The sequence below is a fragment of the Podarcis filfolensis genome, assembly GCF_964270895.1.
Source record: "Podarcis filfolensis genome assembly, chromosome: W".
NCBI classification, from domain to species: Eukaryota; Metazoa; Chordata; class Lepidosauria; order Squamata; family Lacertidae; genus Podarcis; species Podarcis filfolensis.
This window is the reverse complement of record NC_139619.1, coordinates 14,006,896-14,028,643: the sequence shown is the minus strand read 5'-3', so window position 1 is coordinate 14,028,643 and position 21,748 is coordinate 14,006,896. Positions and strand designations below refer to the sequence as shown.

Genomic DNA, 21,748 nt, shown 5'->3' with positions numbered 1-21,748 from the left:
CATAATGCTGTTAGGACAGCAGCCCTGCCTGGAGAGCGAAGGGGGCTGCTAGGAAGGTCGTCAAAGCATCAAGGCATAGATGAGCCAAAGAATGCAATGAAAACTCTCTTAGAGCCAGAGTGACTGACAGGAAGACTGACAGAACCCCTGTCTGTTGCAGTTGATGGCTGAAGAGTTGAGAAACGGAGAAGGGGTAGAGAGAGGGGGGGTGTATAGTGGCTAGAATTCTGGACTAGGAGGACCTGGGAGATCCGAGTGCAAATCCCCACTCAGTCATGAAGTGCACTGTTTGATGTTGGGTCCAGTCACTCTCATCCTAGCCTGCCTAACAGGTTTGTTGTGAGGGGAAAAATGGGGGGAAAGGCAAGCCATCAATGCCACCTTGAACTGCTTGGATGAAAAGTGGGCTATGAATGTCATAAAAAGCATCTCAAAATAATGATCATGGAAGGTACCCTGGGGATCATCTAGTCCAACCCCCTGCAATGCAGGAATATGCAGCTGTACCTTATGGGAATTGAACCTGCAACCTTGGTGCTATCTGCAGCTCCCTCTAACCAGCTGAGCTGCAATGAGATTTGAGGGAAAATGGGAAGGCGGGGAAAGGGAGGGGGTGGGAAGAGAAGTTAAGCTGTTCAGGAAGGGGTTAATTTCCATGGGGATGCTGGCTGTGTGGGGGACCCCAAGCCCTCGCCCCAGAAGATTACAAAAAAGAAGCAGACGAAATCCTACTTACAGATTCACGATGCTGGCCATCTCTTCAGGTGAAATCCGCTTCTGTTTAAACTCAACTGCTTTAAAATGCTCACACAACACTAACTCTGAACCTTGGCTCTAACCCTATTGCTACTCCTCTCTCTCTAAAATATACAGGAAAATATGTGCACAAAATATACAAATGAAAATGAAATGATAAAGTGAAAGCAAAGCAAAGTCTACACCTATCTCCCCTGTTGGTCCCTCGCTTGCTTGCTTGCTTCTCCGTCCCAGTTCTGTCTCAGCCAACTCCTCCCAACTATCCCACGACGGGGATGTGCAGCTTCTGTCTTTTCTACAAGCAGCACGAGATGTCACAAAGATGGGCAGGACACTGTTTCCTTGACAACCCATCCAGCTTGACCCTGAACTAATCTCCCCCCTCTTTCGTTGCCATGTTTTCTCCCTAACCTTGGGACACCTGCTGTTTGCAGCTTTACGAATCACTTTTTATCACAAACAGGTTCATACATTTTCTGGCAACGTTTCTCAAGAGAGGCCACCCAAGCAATTCACCACCCACAATTTGCGGACACCGCTATGCCATCATATTGGCATCAGGTGTTTTCCAGGCCAGTGAATGTCAGCAACCCCTTCTTCTAAAGCTGCTTCCCCAGTTTCATCCAAAATAGAAAGAAATGCCATTTGGTAGCCCATTGAGAAGCTTCGGGAAGTAATGAAATACATTTCTGAAAGTTATTTATGGATGCACAAGGTCACCACATCTTTGCTTAAGGTGAATGGAAAGGAACATTTCCCCAGGCGGCACACCACTGTCCCCGAATCTCGTCCGCTGCTTGGTCATTTCAACAGATTGTGTGTCTTACTAAGATTTTGTACATTTCAGAAAGCTTTCCCTTGCCTACAAATGAAGTGCATGATTTTTCAAAAACTTATTAATGCCCCGTGCTTTTACTTCTGGTGTGGTAAAAAATTGCAGAATCTGGCTATCATTTAAAGCAGTGTAAGATGCTGGCTTACGTTTCCCCTCACATTTGGTGACTAGGTAGGGATATGCAGTTTTGTGTTTTGTTTTTTGAAGAGTTCCTAAGGAGTCCTGCTGCTTCCGAGTTTTATTTTGGGGGTTGTTGTTGCTTTTGTTTACAAAAAGGTAATCCAGTTGTAACCTTTTTCTAGGTACAATTCTGTACATTCTGGTACTACCTGTTCACTCATGGTCCCTCCAAATCCCTTTGTTTCTTTTAGCAATGTGTCCTTGTGTATCTGCATAAGCTTTTCAAAGCCTGCTACCTTTGCTTACAGAATTTCTCCTTGGTCTGACTCTGTGGAAGGCACCATGCTATTCCCCTTTAAATTAGCCATTTCGACAGAAAACATGAGAACTGGAATTTTGCTCTTGAATGGATTTCTGGATCGCCTGCATGCCAAGCACATACTTCTCCCACTGGGCCAGCACCCTTCCTCAGTGACTGAGCTCTCATTGCACACAGCCATCCAGCAAGCAAAAAAATGGTCTTGTTAGAAGGGCAGAGTGGGGAGCAAGAGATTCAGGGGCCGGTTTTAGACCCACAGTGCTCGGGTTTATTCTGTTGCCTGCTTGACATTGTGCCTCCTTCCCCCCTACCTTTTATTCCTATGAAAGTTTCACAATGTCGCTGCTTGGGATTCTGGATAATCTATGGTGTTTTTATTTCAGTTTTTTAAATTAATTTTCCAAAAAATTTTTAAGACAAACAAACAAACAAACAAACATCCTAATTGTAATTAAACCAATCTTGATAACATTGTTAAGTGACTTCCTCAAATCCCCCTGGTTGAATTTCATTGTATTTCATTTTAACAGTTTTCCAAAATCAATCTTCTCAAAAAAAAAAAAAAAAAAAGTTGATCACTTCACATCTTTCATTCTTTCTAATCTAGCTTGAAACATCTTAATTCCTATCCTTACATATTTAAATCTTAAGCCTATCTCATATTTGCAAGCTTTTCCAGTTAGGTTATCTTGACATGTTCAGCTAAATAATCTTTGAATTTTGTCCATTCTTCCTGGTACTCCTCCTCCTTCTGGTCGCGGACTCTTCCCGTCAGGTGGGCTAGCCCCGGGATTCTGGAGAATCTATGTGACTAGATGCTTGTAATGTATGCCAGGCAATCTGGCACAAGTGGGTAGGGTTGCCATCCGCCCGGAATTGCCGGGATTTGGCCGTTGGAAACAAGTGTCCATGCGGGAAACGCTTGAATGTCCAGGAAAATCCAAAGGTATAGCAATTCTACACGTGGGGAGTAGGGACGCAAGCGCAAATCAGAATAAATCAAAGGCTGGGAAAGTTCAAACAGAACCCCCACACACACTGTTCCTCGAGATTTGTTTTTAAGACACAGGATCATCGAATTGTGGAGTTGGAAGGGACACCGAGGACCATCTAGTTCCGTTATTCCCAATCAGGGGTCCGTGGCCCCATCCCTTGCCTCCCTCCAACTAATTTTCTCTCATTTTGGCATGGCAATAGCATACATTTTATGGGCGGTCTTGTTGTTTGTAGTATACCTAAAATCCTTTGCTTATTACCCCACATTTTGTTCAAAAAATTGCTTTGCAGAGGTAACTACCATAGAGTTATCAAGTTTTTCAAAAGTAGGGGGTCTGCGGCTTGGCTTTTGAAAAATAAGGGGTCCTCAGTAATCAGCCAATTAGGAACCACTGATCTAGTTCCATCCCCTACAATGCAGGAATAATGCAGTTGGCCTATACAGGGATCAAACTTATGACCTTGGCATTATCAGCACCCCGCTCTGAACATCTGCGTCACCTTCAGAGTTGTTGTTGTGGGAGCTGTAGTTCACCAAAGTAAATATTGAAAGGATCCTCTTTTCACATCAAGGACAGACCATGCCAAACATCTACCTTATGCACAAAATTGACTCCCCAAGCTCTTCTTGTGTTTTAAGACGCTGGGATGTGGGGAGCCGGAAATTCCACTGGGCTGGCAGAAGCCCCTTTTGTGACTCAATAGAGCTCTGTCTTCAACCCCAATTTTAGTTTGGAAAACTCCTCCCTTTTCCTTTAACACACTCCCCTCCCCCCACTTTCCTGCATTCCACTCTTTTCCATATCGAAAGCAATTTCTAATGTCCACTGCCAGGACCAGCTGAGGATGTTTTTGCTTGAGGCAGAAACACCCTGAGCCTTTTTTAAAAAAAAAATAATATTTATTACTTTTAAAGATTACAGAAAAGGAAAAGAAAAAGAAAAAAGACAAGAGAGAAAAAACAAAAATTAGAAAAGAAACAATACAATACAATATATAAGCAATACAAAACACAACCTAAACACATTAAACTAAACTAAACAAAACCCTAACCCACCTTAACCCTAAACAAAACAAAACAATAACCATTTAAAAACATACATCACACCTTTTCCATACTCTACCTTTCATTCCCTTGTTTCCTCGACTTCCTCTCACCTCCCTTTTTGTATTCCACTTCTATTAATTGTTTCAGCAAATCCTTTCCATCTTTCTCCATTTTCTGTCATATTATAAATATCTTAACATATTTTTTATCATTAAAACTAAAATACTTTTATATGCTTAACTCCTTATAACATTTCTGCTAAGGCCATAAAATTTCTTGCCACCATTTTTCTATCATTCATTAATTTTACAGTATTTCTATATATAAACTTTAAATTCTCTAATCTTCTTCCACCATCTCCTCTCCCTGGTTTTGGATTCTGCCAGTCCTTTCCGTCAATTCCATATAGTCCATCAACCTGGAGATCTTATGTCCGAGGCTCTTAACTCTTTTCCAGGTCCCTTCTGCAGGTCTTCTTCATATTCTTTAATGCCAAAGAGCAGATCTCGGGAAGACTCCAACCTAACAATGCTTTTATTCCTTCCGGACAGGTCAGCCAAATTTCCATAGTTGAAGCTGAGGTCTATAAGATGTTTCATGACATGTTTCAAAATTCCTCCAAATCCAAAGGCCCCCAGAACTCCAATCTCCTCCAGACCCAAGTCCATGTCCCAAAAGTCAGTTAATCCCTGCATAGAGGGATCTTTCCAACTTTCCTTCTTCCGTCCAAGCCGGGATCCAATCCTCAAAATCTGGCTTTTTCTAGATTCAATCATAGAAGGCCTCAACTTGTAATCCTCAATTTGCTTCTTTAAGGCTGAGGATCCCGCTTGTATTACTTTAGGCTCAACAACCACAGCTTTCTCTTTCTCCTCCACAATTTGTCCTGCCAAAGTAGATTCTTGTACCAAGTCCTGAATTATTTCTGTATTGGTGCTCACTTTTTGTCTCCAATTAGTCACTTTTTGATCCAAGTTGTCAATTTTAAAAGACATGTCATCCATCTTCTTATCAAGCTGTTCCAGTGAGTAGCTTATCTTACATAATACCGTCACAATGGCTTCTCCTGTCAACATTTTGAATGGTCCAAGGTCAATCTCTGGTTCTCACAATTACTTATCTTGCAGCTGGTGATTCCCCAGTTGCACTCCTGTGACAGTTTCAAAGACTCCCTCTAGAGGGAAACAGTCTCCACTTGTATCAATCCTTTCGAACACAATTCAAGCCATAAAAATAGTTTCAATTTCCAGTTACTTTCCCTCCTTTTTAAACGCAGAAGAGGACAATGGAAACAGTATCTTTCTCTTATATAACTAGCTGTCAAAAATGTTCTGTTCGCAGTCAATGGACTCTCCCAAAACTTCACTCTTTCTGGCAGCCCTTTTCCAGGTTTGGACCAGTGGTAATTTGGTTTTTCACTCTCTCCTGCAGGCTCGCTAAGTCCAAAATTTCCCCCCTCTTCTCCTGCTTCCAAGGGGGGTTTTGTAGTTTTAACCGATGAAAATTTAATCCTTTGCCAAAAGCTTTCAAAGACTTTAGCTTATAACGTCTTTGCTTCAATCTATTTACAAAAGGGGAAGGCGGACTTCCTGTTTAAGACCTTCCCTGTTTTGATGCCAAATTAAGATATTTAAAGATCCAATTTTCCGTTCTACTCACGGGTAGTTGTTTAAAATCCAATTGTCCACAGGAAAAAGTCAGCACTCTCTGGCAACAGCAATGCGGCTTCACTCCATGAAAGAAGCAGTCAATTCGAAGCACCGCGCCACTCACCCCACATCGCTCCGGATCCCCAAAACAGGGTTTCCCCGCGAGTAGGGGAGGCGCTGAAGGTGCCAGCCGAATCCCAAGTTCACAAGCTTCTCCCGCTTGTGATTTCAGAGGGTCTCCGCCTTCGCTGTGGCGATCAGACCCTGCCTTCCACGGAGCAAGTTCCTCCCGATCGGAGGAGCTACGCCATTGCCGGAGGCGCCAACCCGGAAGACTAGAAACACCCTGAGCCTTGCCTCTGCTTCTCCTTTAGGAAAGGAGGCTTTAGAGGAGCAGGTTGTGTTGGCAAAACCCTCACAAGGGCCTGACCGTGGTCACAATAGTGGCATGGCTGCAAGCATGGTGCTCTATGGACCTTGATCTGCCCCCCCTTGAGCCAATGGCCTCGCAACGCCTCATGCGCAGGTTGGCACTGCCAATTCCTAGGGTGCCCAGTTGGATTATTTCAGTGGGGAAGGGGGAAGTTCCCAATCCTGTTCCACTGCTCTCCGCCTGCTTCCCCCCCCCCAAGTGATCCATCTAGCCTCCACTCCATCCCACTTCAAATGAAAATAAATAATAAAATTGCTCCCATCCAGACTCTGCAGTCTCCATAGCTGCTCTCAGAGCTCCAGTCTCCTTTGGTCATTTTGGGGACTCCCTTGAGAATAACAAGTGGACATCTAGGAGTTGCTGTTGGTGGTGGTGGCGGGAGCAGGGCTCAGCTCCTCCTGCTCTTAAGTGTGCTCTGCTCAGTTCTGCAGCCTTATCCCTTGGCACCAGGTGCACATATGCTCTCATAACCCCCTCAAGCCAAGCCCAGTTCTTTTTCTGCCTCTGTTCTCCCTCCTACCACTGAGCCCTGGAGACAAAGCTTAATGGGGAGAGGGGAGGGCAGACCTCCCCTCAAGAGTCTATGCAATAATTCGCAGCCAGCCGCTGCTGGGCTGAAACTTGCAAGCTGCAAGCAGTATGAGGAAGGAGAGCAATTGAGAAACACCTTGGGGAAGCAATGTAGCCCTCTTTCTGCACCTGCAAGCCTTGTTGTGAAGAGCGAAGTCAGATTCCATGGTATCTGCACGACCTGATGCCCCATGCAGCACCCCCTCTCCACAGCCTCTCCCTCATGTGTGCTGCGAGGGCCCAAGGCGGCTACATTTGGAAAGTCTGGCTGAGCTTCAGAGCAGTGGAGAAACCAGCAAAGGCAACTGTAGCTCCCCTCCAAACACCAGAACAATCTCTGCACAACGGATCTTTCATTTTGAAACAACCGCTTTCCAATAAATTAAGAGTGTGTGTGCACCAAGTACAGGAACCCAGGACACAAAAGCAGAAAGACAAAGTTGCAGAACTTGGGGTCGGGTGGGGAGCCCAACCCAACCCAGCTGTACCCACTGCCTCAGCTCCCCTCCTGCTGCCCAGCCTGCGCCCCCTCCTCCTCCCTGGTCCCTTTAGGCAGTGCTTAGTGTTTCATGAAGAATGAACACCCTAGAACTCTACTTGGCAGAATGGGGACAGATAGCTGAACTATAGAGAGCAGGCTAAGGCGTACGTGGGCCACAGTGGCTGCCCTGCCCCTTCTTGATGAGCATCAAGGCTGGGGGGACAGAGAAAGAGGTCCTGCAATCCCAGGACAGGCCAGGAATCCTTATGCCTGGTACCCACCAAGAGTAGCACATGCTCAGCTGCAGCAGAAGGGGAGAGCGTGGACTACTGCGCAGGGACTGAGAGCAGCAGTGGTGGTAGTAGGATGGGCAGGGGAATGACTGTCCTCCAACAGGGTCCCTCCCCAAGCACCCTGAACCTGCTGCCAATGCCCTGGAACCATGTGGAAAGCCAAGTGTGCAACCGTGTCAGGAGTCAAGAGGAAAAGGTGGAAAGGGCGAAGCACAGGGAAGGGAGCTGGCACATGGCAAGATGGCACAAGGGGAAGGGCAGGCACCAGAGAACAGAGGCTGGGCCTTGCCTCTTCCCTCCCAACTTCGTCTCCAGTCACGCTTGGCACCTTTCGTAGTCATCCGCCCCCAGCAGGAAGCCCAGGAGGAAGCCGATGGCACTCGGTAGAACGTTGGGCAGAGGCCGTAGCAGGAGGCTGGCGAAGAGGGTGGCTGCAGGGAAGCGAAACATTTGCATGAGAGGAGGCGGGAGCAGGAGGAAGGCCAGCTCCCAGCCAGGACAGGCAGGCCTTACCTAGCATGTTGCCACTGACGTTGTTGCTCTCAGAGTATTTCAGCAGCTCCCGCAGGAAAGCCACCACGAAGCGGAACACGTTCTGGTGCGACCGCGGCAACTGGCAGATCACCTGCAAGACAGGGAGGGGCGGTTTGGAGTTTCAGTGCAGAGCTTTGCTAGAGGAGGGGCATGGATCACTAGCACGGTGTACTTGTTATGTTTGCAGGTTTAGACCTGGCATAAAAAAAAAGAATGTTTAAAATGGTAACCGGACTAGAACTCTGCTGGGAACTTTGGGGAATAATACAACTGTAGAGTCGGAAGGGACCACAAGGATTAACTAATCGAACCCCCTGCAATGCCTAAGGTGGGACTCGAACTCAGGACACTGAGATGAAGAGTCTTATGCTCTACCAACTGAGATATCTTGGGGGAAGGGCCATAGCTCTGCAGTAAACCACCTGCTTTTCATGCAGAAAGTCTCAGGCTCCACCCCCAGCATCTCCCAGGAGGGTAGGGAACATCCCTTGTCTGAAATCCTGGAGAGCCACTGCTTGTCAATTTCGACAATACTGAGCTAGATGGCCCAGTATATGGCCGCTTCCTGGGTTGGAAATTCAAGCAAGGTTCACTGAAACAGGTGGGCTATTGTTACAAGTCCTGGTCAGAAAGCAAAAAGGCAACATGTGCGCACCCCACCCCCCTCCACAACCGAGAGGGATGGTTATCAAAGGAGACATCAGCAACCTCTGCAGTTAAGAAGGCTTCCCAGACCAGACTAGCCCTCCTGCCAGTGTGCCGGTTTACTGGCTTTCAGGGATGTTTTAGTGGATTTCCTGTTACTCGCGGCAACATTTGGACTAGATGACTTTGGAAATCCCTTCTGATTCTATGCTTCTGTACATACCACAGACCAGCCAGGAAGAGATGGGGCTCTGGGGCCGACCTGGCGGCAGAGGTGGCTGTCATGTGAGCACTCAAGGCAGCGCTGATAGAGTTCATAGCAAAGGACTGGTTCTGGCACTGCCTCCAGGAAGATGAGCAGAGCTTCGGCCACCGAGTGGTCACTGCCAGCTATTGACAGCCTGGCAAGGGAAGTGTTCTGTCCTGTTACCTGCAGCCTGCCTGCTTCCCAGGCTGGTCCAAAGCAAGAAGCTTGGTCCTTATACATCTGGGCCCACCTTGCAAGTTCCCCCTTTTGGCGCAAGGTGGACCTTGAACCCGCAGCCCTGAGATTAAGAGTGTCACGCTCTACCAGCTGAGCCATCCCACTGTAATTATCCCACACCTCCCCTCTTGACGAAGCTGCCTGCAAAGCTGATCTGCCGAGGAAATGTCCTTCTGCAGGCATGGTTTCAATCCAAACAACAAATACTAGTGGTCAACTCCAAAAGTGTGGTCAAGAAACCCTGCTTGCCAAAGAACAATTGAACGCACCCTTGAAGCTCCTTTGCAGCCATGTCTTTACCTGTCTCCACATCTGACACCACGTATGATGCTAGATGTGGGGCCTGCGGGCCTGTCAAGGTTCCCCACCTCTGCTCTATCTAGCCAGGCTGATGTTTTCAAATGGGGGTTAAAGCTGTGAAGCTGTTTGGATGCATGACTGGACTTGACTGTGGGCATTTCAGTTTGCTGTGTCTCAGAGCCTTAAGGATGGGCTGGCCTAGGAACCTAAGCCACCAGGTATATAAAAGTGAGGTCCACTCCAGCCAAGAGTGAAAGAAAACCACCAAGCAGCCCTGCTCCCCAACAATGTCCCCCAAAGAGGATACGGATCGTCTCGGGAATGCTGGTGTCCAGGCACTCAATTCTCTCCTGCAGCTCGTCCTGCGTGCCCGGGGTCTGGAAGAGGTCCTCCTGAAGCAGAGTATCACCCATGCGTTCGGAAGGGATGAGGTACATCCTGGATAGCATGAAGAACAATCCAGCCCTGTGGTGCATAATGTGAGGTCGAGGAATGCCACAATGGAGACAAGCCCATCACCAAGAGAGCTGGCACAAGGGCTGAGAATTGTATCCCACCTGCTTTCCACAGTAGCATTCCTACTACCCTTCTCCTGATTTGGGGCAATGGGAGAGTGAAATCATTCCCTGCTTCTTCTAGTCGCCAGTCTCAGAGAGCCGCTTTGCTAGGGATAGACAGACAATGGTTGGGAACACTTGGGTTCTTCTGAGCCGCTCTAAGGAATAGTATATGCTGGATGTCCCACCCGCTGCCGCTCCACCAAGGTGCCACTATACTCACAGCAGGAGCTTGTAAGAGCGAGTCGGTAGCTAAGATATAAATCAGTTGTGGGGTTTGGAACCTGCACACCCCAAAACTGGTACTGGATTCCAGCCCACACCCATCCTTTCAATGGTACCGTCCCCCTCAGCTCACCTGGTGGCAGGCATTCTTGAAGAGGTGGTCCACCAAAAGCCAGATCTCCTTGGCCACTCAGTGGAGTCATCACCATCCTGGGGTACGATATCCAGAAACTGCTTCTCCTGGAGGTCCAATGACAAGGGGGAGTGGCGTGAGAGCCTGACAGAATGTGTGCCTGTATGCATTCTTTCCTTGCTCCAGCTGGGTGGACAAGTCTTGCCCTCTGAGGTCACAACTAGGGCTGGGCGATAGCTGGCTTTCAACACGGTGATATATCACTAGCTAAACATTGCAATACACCAATATATCACAATGTCTGAAATAAGATGGAGCTATGTAGAGGCATTGTCTGGCTTCACAGTTTCCCCCCACATGGTGTTTTTTGCATAGTACACACACACATCATGATTCGCAATATATTGCCAGGTCAGAAATTATGAAACCAGTCTCACTATCTAGACTTCAAGCTGATTTGAAAATATATCTATATTGACATATCGCCCGGCCCTAGCCACAGCAAGCATCTCGAGTGGGGAAACAAAAAACAAATTGCTTGCACCCCAAATCCAAGCTCCCCCTCCCCCTATTAATATGCAGCTAGTAATCCTCCCACTCCGGATGTGCAGTTCACCCAAAAGCTTACTAAATATGCAGCTGTGGACAAGGGGTTTGGCTAGAGAGCCAATGTGGTGTAGTGGTTAAGAGCAATAGACTCGTAATCTGGGGAACCGGGTTCGCGTCTCTGCTCCTCCACATGCAGCTGCTGGGTGACCTTGGGCCAGTCACACTTCTCTGAAGTCTCTCAGCCCCACTCGCCTCACAGAGTGTTTGTTGGGGAGGAAGGTAAAGGAGAATGTTAGCCGCTTTGAGACTCCTTCGGGTAGTGATAAAGCGGGATATCAAATCCAAACTTCTCTTCTTCTAACATTTTATTTAAATTGTTGGAACCTGCCCTGGGACCTTAGGGTGAAGGGCAGGAAATAAGTAACAAAAACAGCAACAGAACATGGATGGGCCTTCATAGGTTGATGGGCTGCAGCCCCAGCCAGCAGGATGAGATGATGGGGTCACATGTTCACCACCCCTTGTCTAGAGCACGTTGCAGAGGCAGTGGTAGAAACTGAGCAACAGCTGGAGCCCCAGCCCACGACTTTGTATGGGCAATGCAGCATACAGCAGCTGGTGAACAATGCCTCCGGCCTCCTTCCCATCTTCCTCTCCAGAAATGTTCAGGGTGGTTAGTTCTATCTCAAGCTACCACATTCAAGAGAAAGAGAAAGAGAGGAGGGGGGAGCAATGCATTTTGTTCCCACAATGGCCAACCACATGCCCTTGGGAGTCCATAGGGACACGGGGACAATAGCACTTTGTCCATAATGTTCCCCAGAAACTGGTAATCAAAAGCATGTGGTTTGTTATAATAGTGGCAAGACATAGCCCTGACCAGTAGCCACTGATAAACATATCCTCCATGATTCTAAATGTCTACAGCTGTCCAAATTGACAGTCACCACTGTCTCCTTGTGGCTAGGATAATACACCCAAGTAGATATGATTTCGAGAGGAGTGACATTTCCCTGAGCCACCCCAAAGCAGCCACTACCGCTTCCCAAATGCCAGTGCTCAGGTGGTAAGAGTAAGCCAGAGTGGCATAGTCTGTGCAGCAGTTGCTGAGCACAGAGACAAGGAGAAAACTGGCTCTTGGGGCCAGAGGGGGCTGGCGCCTGCATCATGAGACTGGGCTTTCTGCCTCCCGGGCTGCCAATCGCAAGCGGACCCAGAGTCAAGCAGCACAAAATCAGTGACAAGCAGTGATGGCAAATTCTGGTTTCGTCTCCGTTCTCTTCTGCCGAGTTCTACAAGGGCCACGTTGAGACTAGGGAAGAGACAAAAGCAGAGAGCTAGAGCCACCACCTGGACTGGATTTGAGTCAGAAGGCAGGCAGGTGCGGGTTGCCTGAGAGGAAAGTCAGGTTGGTGGGGTAGTGCCTGGATTGCCCTAAGGGACCAGCTGCCACTGCATGGAGCAGCTGCTGATCGTTGACAAGGGCAACTCCATTTACGTGCCTTCGAGGCACATGCACACTGCCGCAAAGCTGGAAGGGGCACTTGAAGGAGCAAAAATGTGCCCCCCAAGAGCACAAAAGCGGCAAAGTGGCATGGAAACAGCATCTCGACTCCCTCCCAGGAGCTTTGGCACTGACCTTTCAGGCCTGTGGAGAGTTGGAGCAAGGAGTTTTGCAGGGAGGCTGGCAAGTGCTGCTGGTTTTCAAAAGGCCTTTCAAAAGGGTTTCCGGACGTTTAGAGGGTGTTTGCAGGCTTTTCCAATGCTGTCCCCAATATACACAATTTCATTTAAACGCACGGTACCTCGGAACGCAACCCCCGTGTAAACAGGGCGTTGCCTGTGCCTGATTTGAGCCCGCTACAAGAACATCTAGAGGATAGCAAACCAACTGTTACCTTTTCTAGGAAGCTGTCTTCTCCCTGAAATCAGAGGAGGAAGGCAAGAGCAAAAGACAACCAAGGGTGTTAATGGCACAGGCCCTGAGAAGAGAAAGAAACAGCCCGTTGGCTGAACAGTATCTGGGCAGATGGCAGGGAAATGCACACGGTTCAGTGGCCCTGCGAAAGGGCAGGTGGGAGGACCAGAACCTGGGATGACTCAGTCAAGGCAAACAAAGGGCATGAACAGCACACAGGAAGCGGATGCACAGCTACAGAAGCTGAAGCTGAATGCAGCGGAGGACCCCCAGCCCCCACATTTCTGAGTGGAAGAGCAGCTGTTTTTCAAGCAGGCAAGCAGAGTGGGAAGGGTAGACATCCAGCACAAGGCTTCCAAGGAGGTCCCGAAGCAGCTTGGTAGGTAGCTCCCACTGATGGTGAGGAAATAGTCCTTGCCACGGTCAAGGTGAAGGACAAAGATAGCCTCAATCTTCTCTTCCTTGCTGACGTACACATCCAGGGAAATGTCCACCGTCTCACCTAAAACGGGAGGAGGTCAGGTAGATACATTCTTTGGCACAGCCAAGTTGGCTTGTCTGTAAATTAAAAGTTAAGACGGTGAAGAATTGAACAGAAGGACACAATGCGAGCCTGCTGGATCAGGCCAATGGCCCATCTAGTACAGCATCCTGTTCTCACAGGTGTATGGGGGAAACCTTAACTTCAAGAATTAGGAAAAGAAGCGACTCAGTTCCCACCCCCACCCCACTTTCCTCTCTAGTCCTCCAAAGCAGCAGCTGCACAGAAGATGGTGACAGGATACTGGGGGGTAAGAGAAAGTGATCCTAACAAAAGAATATAAAAAGGGAAAGCATTTATTTGTCTCCTAAAGGATTTTTGCGCCCCCAGTGTAACTTTCTTTTTTAGTTTACATTTCATTGAGTTTTTAAAAGTTTGGCTAGTTCTATATGATCCCCAAGATATTTTTGTGCCTCCACAACATAAAAATACGCATTGTTTTAAAAAAGTAATTTTTTGACGGACTGCTCTCACTGGTTCCCTGCGATGCCAAAAGGTGTCACGGAGATAAGTAACTGTCAGGGAATCAGGAGCAGGAGCACTGGGGAGAGAGGAATTGGAGAGCGAAGGGGAAGAATCCGAGGGAAGCGTAGGGGAGTATGACAGTGGCCCGAGAGATTCCATGAGCTTCTCCAGCGAATCAGAAGATTCCCAGAAGGGGGCGCCGATGGTCAGAGCAAGGGGGGTCCCAGGGGGGACGCACCAGAAACAAGGAGCCAGAGGGGAACCCCAAAGCAGCAGTGGGGGATCGGGACCAGTTTCCCCACCAGAGCGTAGTGGGGTGGAAGAGTCACATGTGTCAGGGCCAGCGTCCCCTCCAGCGGGAAGAGGAGGTGAGTCAGGGCTGACCACGCCTCCATCGCAGAGTGGGGGAATGGAGGGGAGGTCAGTTGCAGCTAGCCCCCCCGAAGGGGGAAGCAGTGACAGCAGCAGTGAAACGGTCAGGAGGAAAGCTGCTGGCTGGGCGCGCGCGCCAAGTTCAAATGTGCAGGCGCGCGGAACAGCAGGAGACCCGGATGGGGAACCAGCTCCTAAAGCCCGCCGGAGGGAGGGAGAAGGCTCAGGGGAATCAGCGGGAGAAGAGGCTAGAAAGGGCGGAACCCCGGCGGGCAGGCGGACCCAGAGGAGGAAGGAGCAGCGGAGAAGGTGGAGCAAGGCTAGAATCTTAAATTGGTGTCAAGGGGGAGGAGACTCAGACGGAGCATCAGTGGTCTGACACTTTAGACGTGGGGCTGCGCGCTGCGGCTCTGGAAGTGAAACTGAACTTCAATAAAGACTTTTGTACTTAACAACGAAGCAGCGTTGGTCCTTTGTGAGCTGGGACCTTGGGCAGCTCTGACAGTAACTATACAGCCTTTAGGGAAGTTTTTAATGTTTTATGATGGTTTTGCATATGTTGGAAGTCTGAGGCTGCCCCCCTTGCCTTCCTTGCGGCATCCTTCTCAAAGAGCTAAGGCATGACTACGCTCACAGAGTTTAAATCCACCGTAAGGTGCAGCAATCAGGCCTCTGTTTCAACACAAAATACCAATGATCCTTATGCCAAGTGGGAGAAAGGTCCTCAACATGATGAACACACAAACCTTGGAGAGAAAAATGTAAAACAAAAAGCACCAGCAATTTAATTGGACTCAATGGAAGTCTCTGCTGATAAGAGCATGTGAGCAACACAGATTTTCCAGACAGATGCAAAACCTAGAGCAGGAAACCTTAGACCTTTAGATATTGCTGGACAGCAGCTATGCTGGGGCTGATGGGAGTCCAACAACATCTGGAGCGTGTGCTGAGCTAGGAAAGCCCTCTAACTGGGAAACTACAGAGCAGTCCTACTTATTCCAAGGCAACCCTCCAACTTAATTGGGACTTGCTTCTAATTCAGGTTGCACAAACCTGCAACCTTAAAAAGCATTTGTAGAAGTCGCAGTCATCCTATGTTATAGCTACACTTTGCTCCTAACTGCCTGAAAGTGGTTTCTCTAGCCTAGGCTGGGGTATCCCAGACAAAGGAAATAAACAGGGCAATATCCTAAACCACCACATATAACACAAAGATGTCTCTCACCTGGTCGTAGGTCAGAAGTCTCTGAAGCTCATTTTTAGTGATCAGATGACAATGCTGGAAAAAAGCAAAGCAACCACAGCTACAAGCTAGCTCACGGGGTCGGGGGTCGGGGGGCAGCCTGCTGCCACTTCCTGCAATATGTAGTAAGACTGATAACTAGGATTGGGCAATATGATCATATTAGGCTAGTGCTCTGTGAACTAGACTGGCTCTTGAACTGCTTCCAGGCCCAATTCAGAGCATCCCATTTGGCCTTTCAAGTGTTTCAAGGTTTGGGAAAAGGGTACCAGAAGAAGGCCCACTTATTTTTGCACTGCTGAGGCATCTGATCAAGATCTGTATTTTAAAATGAGCTTAAAAATATATATTTGCAAATGTTTGTATCTCTCATGCCAGGCATAAAGCAGGTGGCTGAATACTCTGGCAGCTTTTTATCTTCCTGTTCAAGGGCCCCATTGATCTATAGCAGTATTTCAGGGTTGTAAAAGGAAATTACAGGCTGGGAGCAAAAGGTCACACTGACCATACAAATTATAGAATACAATCAAGCTACAAAAACACAATTAAGAATTGGTAAATAGTAATAATTATTGTGCCTCCCATTAAACTTGAGCCACATCTTCCTAAGGTTAAAAGGGAAAGAGCTAATAGAAACAGCAGCTGGCTTGAAAGGGGGGGTGTAGATCTAAGGGGTTGCTTTCAAAACTGTTTTTATTAAGTTCCTTTTTTTACTTTGAAAAGGCCTTTCCTTTCCTTCTAAAAAGCTATATATGTTAATGTATGAAATATATTGGCTTAAATGTAATTATGCAAAAGATTTAGAAAGTAAGAAATGTTAGATTCTTATGTTAGATTCTTATTTCATAGAATCATAGAATCATGGAGTTGGAAGAGACCACAAGGGCCATCGAGTCCAACCCCCTGCCAAGCAGGAAACACCATCAGAGCACTCCTGACATATGGTTGTCAAGCCTCTGCTTAAAGACCTCCAAAGAAGGAGATCTTTCATTGATAATGTGTGAGAGGAGAACCCAAGATCCTTTTAAGATAAAAATTAAAAAACCATGCATCATCTGTTTTAGCCATCTGTTTTGCAGTGAATAGGGCAATAGGGCAAAAGGTGAAATGTTAATTAAGGTATAATAATTAAGGTATAATAATGTTAATCTAAGATATATGACTACTTATTTGCCATTTATAGATAGAAGGAAATATAGCTCTTTGTCTCCCATAAAAGGCAATAGGAAATGGGTGTATCTTTTATGATTGGTTCTAGCAAACAGCCAATAGGAATTTCAACCAAGCTGATTGGACAGAGGCAGCCAAAGGAGGAGTAAGGGGGCTGGGCTGAGGAAATATAAGTGCTGACCATCAGGGCTGGAGTGGGCAGAGCTTTGGTAACCATATACCACTGTGTCTCTCATTTATTTGTCTGACAAATAAATTATTATTTTAATTTCTCTATTGCTGCGTTGAATATTTCATTCCAGCTAAGCGTTAACCACAAGCAGGGTGCTACACTGCCTCTCCACTGACTAGAATCTTTAGCAGGGGCAGCCCTTTCCCAGGGAACTCCTGCTCTTTCAAGTATGGCAGGGCCTTTTCAGTCATGGCACCCTACCTTTCAGAATAATCTCCCAAAGAGGTTCACCTGGCCCCTGCTTTGATGTCCTTTCAGCAAAGACTTTTAGAATTTCCCCTGGTTCTTGAATTCATGGGCAGGGCTCTTGTGGCCCTCCAAACCCTGCTGTAGTACACAGGAACATAGGAAGCTACCTTATATTGAGGCAGACCATTGACCCATCAAGCTCAGGACGGACTACATGGACTGGCAGCAGCTTTCAGGCAGAGATCATGCCCAGCCCGATCTGCACACACTGGTGACTGAGCCGGGAACCTTCTCCATGCAAAATGGCCGCTCTGCTTTTGCGTTACTGCCCTTAACAAACTGCAACTCCCTTTTGAGAAACTAAAGAATAAAGTGCGAGATTGGCTCCATTATTATCAGATAATGGAGGCATATAATCTGGACAAGAAAATTGGCTTCCAGGTGGAAAAATCAAAATTAGAAACAGAACTGCTAGATCCCAAAACTAAGATACTTTCAAGAATGTATAACTTGCTGTTAAAATGGAATACGCTGGATGAAATGGTTAAATCTGCAATGATTAAATGGGCACAAGATGTTGGACATGACATAATGTTTGCTGACTGGGAACAGTTGTGGACCACAGGTATGAAATTCACGGCATGTAATGCCTTAAGAGAGAATATTATGAAAATGATTTATAGGTGGTACATGACCCCGGTCAAGCTTGCGAAAATTTATCATTTGCCTGATAATAAATGTTGGAAATGTAAAGAAAATGAAGGCACATTCTTTCACCTTTGGTGGACGTGCCCAAGGATTAAGGCTTTCTGGGAGACGATAGATAATGAACTGAAAAAGGTATTTAAATATACCTTCTTGAAGAAACCAGAGGCCTTTCTTCTGGGCATAGTTGACCAATCGGTGTTAAAGAAGGATAGAACTTTCTTTATGTATGCCACAACAGCAGCAAGAATACTTATTGCAAAATATTGGAAGACACAAGATCTACCCACTTTGGAAGAATGGCAGATGATGGTGATGGACTATATGGAATTGGCGGAAATGACCGGCAGGATCCGAGATCAGGGGGAAGAGTCAGTGGAAGAATATTGGAAGAAATTTAAAGATTATTTACAGAGATATTGTAAAATTAATGAACTTTAGAATAATGTTGGATTAAAATTAAGAGGTTTCTAGCTGTAATGGGTTAAAAGAATATGAAAAAAATGGGTTTATAAAAGTAAAATTTTAAGATCACAACAATTTAAGAATAAAGATTTGGGTAGAATAAAGAGGGAAACAAATTGCTGAGTTAATAAATTGAATTGGAATACAAAAAAAGAGAGGTATGAGGAGGTCCAAGAAACAAGTAAATGAAAAATAATGTGATGGAAAGATTTTTCTTTTTCTTTTTCTGTTTGTTTTTATTTTTTGTAATGTAAAAATCTTAATAAAAATCTTATAAAAAAACAAACAAACTGCAACTCCCACCCCGATCACTGGAGAAGTTGCCCACATTTGCTATAATCTAATCTAATACATCTCTGCCACTCGGTTTATCTTGCTCTCTACTGGCTGCTCTAGTAGAAACCTTAGTGGTGCAGCTGCAGCAGCAGGGATCGCCGACACTGCACCCTCCTGGTGTTGCTGAAGTGGAACTCTCATGAGCCCCAGTCAGCAAGGCCAATTCTTAGCAATTATGGGAATTTTGGTCTATCAACATTTGGAGAGCACTATGCTGCCTGCCATAAAGAAGGCTGATCACCGAAGAATTGATGCTTTTGAATTCTGGTGCTGGAGGAGACTCTTGAGAGTCCCATAGACTGTAAGAAGATCAAACCTCTCCATTCTGAAGGAAATCAGCCCTGAGTGCTCACTGGAAGGACAGATCGTGAAGCTGAGGCTCCAAGACTTTGGCCACCTCATGAGAAGAGAAGACTCCCTGGAAAAGACTCTGATGTTGGGAAAGATGGAGGGCACAAGGAGAAGGGGACGACAGAGGACGAGATGGTGGGACAGTGTTCTCGAAGCTACCAGCATGAGTTTGACCAAACTGCGGGAGGCAGTGGAAGACAGGAGGGCCTGGTGTGCTCTGGTCCAGGGGGTCACGAAGAGGCGGACACGACTAAACGACTAAACAACAACAAATGCTGCCTACCCTGAGCTACACACAGGCAGGAAAGTTACAGAAACATGACTCAATTTGCTTCTCCAGATAGCTGAGACCAACAAGTTACATCAGCCAAGGCTCTCTCCCTCCAAGCCCTCGAAACGCACTCGTGTTTCATGATTGTCAGCTGCGGCAGACCCTGGTCAGGGGGCAGGAAGCTCATCTGGGCACAGATATCCTTGTAATCCTCGTTTCGGCGCCCAAAGTCTTCCACGTGGGCAGCAAGGTGGGAATTGACCATGCAGAAGCTGGTATTGTTGCAGACAAGCCTCACGGCCACACACCCCTTGTTACCCTGCAGGGGCGGAGCAAAGATGGCTGTTAGTGAGCAAGCGGGAAAGAGGGGGAAACTGGTTGGCAGAGATTAGAAAAACAGAAAGATCGACGTAGGGAATTCCGCTGTCAGGGTCTACTCCCCATCTTCCCCATGATGCCTGTGCCCACTGTCTCCCTCATCACTTCCTTGATGCGGCTGAGCTGGTCCTTCCTGACAAAGATGAGCACCAACTGCACCTAGAAGATGCAAGGTACTGGGATGTCTACCAGCTCTGTTCATTGCTTGCTGTCCTGGGCCGGCTGGATGCAGATAGGAGTGGCAGGTGGCGCCAATTGGGGATCCCCCAAGGGAAGAAGGCTCAGAGCCAGGGAACTGGTGGGGGGACGACGACGCTGAGTCGTCCGAGGGAGAAGAGGGAGCAGACTGTGAGCAAGAGGAGGTGTTGGAAACTGAAGAGGCAGGAGGGCAGGAAGATTCTGTGGCAAACAGCAGTCCAGAATCCGAGGCAGAAGTGGAGGCTGGAGGCGGGGGTCAAGAGGCAGAGATCAGGCAGGCTGCTGAAGAAGCCAGGGGGTCTCCCCATCCTGCTGCGATCAGCTCCCCTCCCTGCTGGTCTCCCAGAACACAGAGAAATTAAGAGGAGGGAGCAAAGACAGGCAAGGTGTCAGAGTCTCAGGTTGCTTGGGAAGGACCAGGGGGAGGAGGAGACTTCAGAGAGTGGTGGGAGGGTAGCAACCTTCAGCCTTCACAACTACCCCACTGGGGCAAGACCTGTTGGGAAAGTTTCTGTGATCACGAGGCCTGCACGGTTTGGGTTTCTTTGAATAAAGAATGTTGGCTTCTTTTGAATAAAACACCACTGACACCAGGTGTTTTTTCTTGCTGACCTCCTCCTCCTCACTCCAGCTCCTGACAGCTGTCTGGCTGCTGAAGAAATGGGTGGGGTTGGACTTACTTTCTTGTACTTGGATTTGGAACGCAAAGCCTTTTCCACAGCTGTCAGCCACTCTTGCTCCTTTGTCGAGTCCAAGTAGAAGAAAGCCTCTGTGCTCAGGTCCAGCTCCTGGAACCGAATGCCCAAGTGCCAAAGAGAAGGATGTGGAACTGCAGGAATAGGACTCCAATCGGAACAGACGTGCTGGTTAAATATGCAAAGACAACCGGAGTGTGCAAGGGCAGGCAAGATCAGGACCAAGAACAAACAAGTAATACCAGCCACTTCTTCCTCAGCTTAGCTATTCTGGGCCCCAAAGGAGCTTTGCTCATGAAAGAAAAAAAGCTTTTTCCTTGTATTTTTTAAGATGTGTCAGCCAGCCTGATATTTAAGCACTATCCCAGTAGCCACAGGCAACCAGAAATTCTTTGAAGGCAAGTGAGTTGGTTGATCTCTCCCTTCTTCCTTCACCTGGCAACCTGGTTTCCAGGCTGGCTTTCCGGGAGCAGAAAACCACCTCTCAGATCTGCTGTACCAAGCTTGTTTGCTAGAAGATTACCCCGTAACACCCTTGTCCTCTTTGCAAACCTCCTAAATGGCTAGCCTTCTGTGTTTCCATGCTGGCCATGAAGGAATGGGCATTCCCCACTCTGAAAACAGCACAGAAATGCTGTCTAGTAAAGGGGTAAAAAGAGCAAGCTAAACAGCCTCTGTAAAACAGATTGTTTCTATTCATGACAGTAGGAGGGCAGTTATCTGCAAGACTGTATTCAGTACTGTTCGTGCCTGCAAAGCTTTCGGGACAGACATACTCTAACCCTTCCAACCAGTGCCCCCTAACTTCCAGCTGAAACCAGGTACCTTTTTCATACCACAAATGTTCTTCAGTGGTGAACCATGGCATCTCAAATTCCAGGGGAGCCCTGTACGATGCCAAAATTCAGTGCCCCACGCCTCTCAACGTCTATTCAACATCATAGTTGCGGTGTCCCCTGTGGGGCCCGCAAGGCTTCACGCCAGTGTGACCAAACCAGTTGCACTCCCCTAAATCCATCTAAATGTTATGGGGGGGAATTGTCCCACTTAAGTTGCACTTTATAGCTCAAGAGGGCCCCTCTGGCAGATAATAATATAGTAGCACAGGGGACGCATCACAGAACAACTTGCAAAGCAAAATGACATGTAATTGGTCCACCACAATTGCAAGATTATTGCATCCTTCAGGAATGGTGTGTCCAGCTCCATCTGAGTCATCATCCAGGCACGCTGCGGAGCTGCATGGATGAGAGATGGGCATCTTCGGCCAGTCAGGGGTGAAGAGCTGGCAA

At 47.4% G+C, this 21,748-nt stretch overlaps 1 pseudogene across 1 annotated transcript in view; it reads right to left on the bottom strand.

Moving 5' to 3' along the window:
* Positions 1-7,815: 7,815 nt before the first annotated feature.
* The window catches only part of LOC310753764 (inositol polyphosphate 5-phosphatase OCRL-like), a 268,626-nt pseudogene continuing 254,693 nt past the window's right edge, over positions 7,816-21,748 (bottom strand). Inside the window, exons 10-12 of the transcript in view lie at positions 8,942-9,069; positions 8,014-8,125; positions 7,816-7,931 (exon numbers count right to left, since the gene is read on the bottom strand). The product of the transcript in view is annotated as an inositol polyphosphate 5-phosphatase OCRL-like (transcript). The remainder of the gene's footprint in view (positions 7,932-8,013; positions 8,126-8,941; positions 9,070-21,748) is intronic.